At 37.4% G+C, this 4,577-nt stretch overlaps 1 non-coding gene across 1 annotated transcript; it reads right to left on the bottom strand.

Annotated features, from left to right (window-relative positions):
* Nucleotides 1-4,504: 4,504 nt before the first annotated feature.
* On the bottom strand, nucleotides 4,505-4,577 carry TRNAQ-CUG (transfer RNA glutamine (anticodon CUG)). The gene has a single exon. It is a non-coding gene; the product is annotated as a tRNA-Gln (tRNA).

The raw sequence follows: 4,577 nt of genomic DNA, 5'->3' as shown, positions 1-4,577 counted from the left end.
CTGCTGAAAGGCAAGCCAGAAATTTCTGGAAGCTCTTCTCCAAAAAGTTCTCCAGTGACCTGTGCTTTTCTTGCTGCTCTGCGATCTCCAGAGCGCTATCCTTGTCCACATGGGCAAAACCAAATCACAGCCTACAGGAAAGGGAAGGAAAATATTGTGAGCAAGCAACTTCGTTTTAAGCAACATGACAGAATGAAAGTTGCCCACAACACTTTTGCTCACACTCTGTGTTAAGCTAAAACTTGGGACATTCTTTCTGACATCAGAGGGGCCGTATCTTTAGGAAAGTGTTTGTAAGTATGAAAAGCATGGGCAAATTTTCGGCCACAGCTCAGCCTTTATGTAATCGTGTCCTCACATGGAGAAAGAAGGAAGTAGTCTTTGAATGTGAGGAATAAGAGAAAACTTTGGTACAACATCAGAGAATCCTTGCTGTACTAGTCTGCTAGGGCTGTGGTAACAAAGTACCACACCTGGATGGCTTAACCAACAGAAATATATTGTCTCACAATTCTGGAGTCTGGAAGTCCAAAATGAAAGTGTCAGCAGGGTTGATTCCCTCTGAAGGGCAGTGAGGGAAAGATCTGTTTCAGGCCTTTCTACGCTTGTAGATGGCCATCCTTTCTCTATGTCTCTTTACATTGTCTTCCCTCTGTGTCACTGTGTTCATCTTTCCTCTTTTTGTAAAGACACCAGTCATATTAGATCAGGGCCCATCCTAATGACCTAACTTTAACTTTTCCTCATTTTATTTCTTTAAAGACCCTGTCTCCAAATAAGGGTCACATTCTGAGGTACTGAGGGATAGAACCTTAATGTTTGAATTTGGGGGGAATACAACGCAACCCATAATACCAAATAAATATCCAACCAGAGTTCACATCTCATTTGACACCAGGAATCCATATTCCTTAAGGAAACCATTCATAATAACATATCACATGGTTTTATGGCAACCCCAAATAAGTTTGCCAACTGCTGCTCTGTTTTGATAGTTAAAGCAGAGGTGCCCAAAGTACAGACTTCAGTGTTTTAAACAGTTAGAAAAGAAATAAATCCAGTTCTGCCTGTCTTCTTTAAATAATCATCCAGTTTCTTCTCTCAGGGAACCTAAATCTCCAGTTGTTAATGCCAGCCTGAAACTCAGGACAGAAGAACTTAATTCTTAAGTTAATGCTCCTTGTTCCCCAACTTTATATAAATGAAACAGGAAGAAAATACACGAAGAAGCCTTTTTTAAAGAAGTATATGATCTATTTGGGAAGTCCCATTAAAACACAGGTACACTGCAAGAACTACCCTGTAGGACTACTTATAAACAGGTATTTAAATAACATAAGCAGCATTTACAAGTTCAGTAGAATCTTTTTAAAAAGGAAGAGAAAGAGCAATTAAGAGGCTTCCATGCTCTTAGGTTTTATGATTTCATGTGATGGCTGAGATGGAGCATGCAGAGGAGTAGACATCCTTTTTGTTAAAATATTTAGATGCTTGAGTCAAGAAATGTGGGCTTGAGAGCCATATTTTTTTGATCTTTAAAAATCTAATGAAAGCTGTGGACTGACTCCTCAAAAAAATACACATACATTTGATATTTTGCATGAGTTTCTGTGTGTTCATGGATACCCTTTAGGCAGATGCTGTATATTATTTATCCTAAACTCCTTTCTCCTTTGATTTCATCCACCATGGTAGCTAGAGAGCCAAAATCCTTCCCTTCCTTCTCTCTTGTAGTTGGGGTGGTATGTGAGCTGGGTCTGACCACTGAGATTCAAGTGAAAGTCACTCGTGGGGGACTTCTGGAAACATTTTTAAAATGCGAGTGACTTCTCTAAAAAAATAAAATATAAAGGGAGGGGCTGTGACTTGGCTGGCGTGCTCATCAACTCTTTACCCTATATCCTTTGCTCTTCTCTCTCCCTGTCTGGAATTCAGACAAGATTCCTGGAGGAACAGCAACTATTATAAGTCTGTGATGATAAAAGCCACGGAACAAAGACAATTGAGCAAAGAAGACAGAGGGAGCCTGGGAACTTCATGACATTCTTGAACAGTGGTGCCAGCCCTGGATGATTGACCTCAGGACCTCTTGCTAAATGACATATACTAACTCCTTTCTGTTTAACCCACTGGAGTAGAATTTTCTTTTGCAGTGAATCCAATCCTAACTGATAGGCTAATATGTATTAGCACCTGTTGTGGGCCAGTGGAGTTCTAAGAATGTTTATGTACTAATGTTTTTAATCCTCACAATGAATGACTTTATGAGATAGACCAAAGGTTCTCAAAGTGTGGTCCCTGAGCCAGCAACATTAGCATCACCTGGAAACTTGTTAGAAATGCAGATTTGGGGGCCTGACCCCAGACCTCCTGAAGCAGAATCTCTGGGAGTGGGGCCCAGCAGTCTGTGTTTTAATAAACCCTCCAGGCGATTCTGATGTATGCTGAAGTTTGACAACTTTATCTCTGTAGATAGGGTATTGTTGCTGTCCCCATTTTACAGATAAGTAGACTGAGCTGAATTTAAGTCACTTGCCCAATGTCATACAACCAGCAAGACTGACTCCTAAGTCTGTGTTTGTAGCCACTATGTTACATCACATGTTAAGAACTCCTGCTCTGAAGTAGTAGTCTTCAAAATTTGAAAGCATGCTCCTCTGAAAAATTATGTACCCCCTGCACATTTTTAGATCAACATCTAAAAATTTCACATAAGTTCAAACAGTTGTAAAGAATCTGATTTCCAGTACATTGTAAATTGTGACATTTCAAAATGTGTTCCATCACTCTTCTAAATGAATCTAAATACCATAGTGATTATTTTTTAAATGGACTATCATCTATTTAAAAAAATAAGTTTTCTCTAACATTTGAAATTTTACATCCTCTCTTTTGTATTTGAACTCGTATTCTCATTCCCCTACCCCACAAAAATACATTCTATTGTAACATGGCTGTTTTTGATCTACTCTGTTGTGCTCTACCCCAGGCTAACTGGTTCATATGTCAGCTCATCTCAATTTGTTCTCAATTCTTTACCAGGAGCTTGAAATTACAAAATGAAACATTATTTAAATCTCTAACCTCCCCCTCTTTATCTTCTTATTCCCCTGCAGCTGAAAATGTCAAATAGCCTGGGAAAGAATGCTCTATGGGCAGTAAAATGTATTAAAATCTAATCAGAAGATCCTAGCACTGTCATAAGTATATACATAGAGGGAAACAGATAAATTTAAAAATGGATACAAGGATATGTAGAAATTAATAAATGAAAAAGTTGATATTTCAATTCAGTAGGTAGGCAAAATTGATTTTAAAATAAATTGTGATGCTATAACTAACTTTGCCTATTGGAGAAAACAAAGATGGACATTTACCTCTCAGCCAGTAACAAATCAAGTTCCAGATAAGTTAGTGACTTAAATACAAAATATAAAATAGTAAAACATGTAGTTGCAAATAATAAGAGAACTGAGAAGAAAAATATTTACTTGGAAACTATTGCATAAGAAAAGTTTGAGCAACAAAGGCTTAATAATATGCTTCGATGAAAGCCTACAAAATCATAATAAGCTATCTTAAATCAGATGTACACAAATGGGAAATTCACAGAAGAAAAAAATCCACCTGAAAATTAGAAATGAATGAGTCTGAGAATGAGATGATGGTGAGGGGGCTGCTTTGGTCTATCACTTCATTGTTTTAACCAAGGACTGTCTTCATGCTATCTTAATTCCTTAGTCTATGAATTGCCAAATATTTTGATGCTCTTACACACTGCTTTCCAGTGGTCTTCTAAAATATTTCTTAATAAATTTAAATCATTCTAAAGAATGTAATTGCCAGTATATGGTAAGATTTGAACATTAAAAGGGTCCAATCCATCATTGATTTTTTTCCATTGGAACCTAAGAGCAATTTGATATACCCTAGCCTCCTTTAAAAATGTACTTGGTATACTTTGATTTAACAGTCGAAAAATGTTCATGAGTTATTTTTCTCTTTCAAAGGCATTTCTGTTCTATAGCTGTCATGGAATTTTATCCCCATATATTGCATTTTTTATGCTTAAAGGCTGTGACTGGTTATTATACTACTCTGAAACAGAAAAATATATTTAAAATGAGATATGATATTTAGTTATTTCCAATGAGTGTCTTTGTATTTTAAGAATCCCCCCCCCCCCCCCCCCGAGTTTGAGTTGTTTTCAAGTTCAATAGTAACATGTGATCAATAAAAAGTATCTCAAAGTATTTTTGAGAAGTATTTAGTATATGAAGAGTAAAATTGTATTTGAACCTAATGAAAGGGACAGGAGTTTTTCCCCCAAGTTAGCTCATGTGTCTGCGGATGAAAATTTCTAGGAGCTGGAATGGGAAAAGCTTCCGTAGAAATAGAAAAATTATCAGAAATTTGCAGAGAGGAGATGGATAACCGGATAAACCTCAGGTCCCATCGAGATTTGAACTCGGATTGCTGGACTCAGAGTCCAGAGTATAAACCTCAGCTCCCACAGAGATTTGAACTCAGATCCCTGGATTCAGAGTCCAGAGTGCTAACCATTACACCATGGGGCC

This window comes from Lipotes vexillifer, unplaced genomic scaffold, assembly GCF_000442215.2.
Source record: "Lipotes vexillifer unplaced genomic scaffold, Lipotes_vexillifer_v1.1 scaffold657, whole genome shotgun sequence".
NCBI classification, from domain to species: Eukaryota; Metazoa; Chordata; class Mammalia; order Artiodactyla; family Lipotidae; genus Lipotes; species Lipotes vexillifer.
This window is presented reverse-complemented; position numbering and strand designations above follow the sequence as displayed.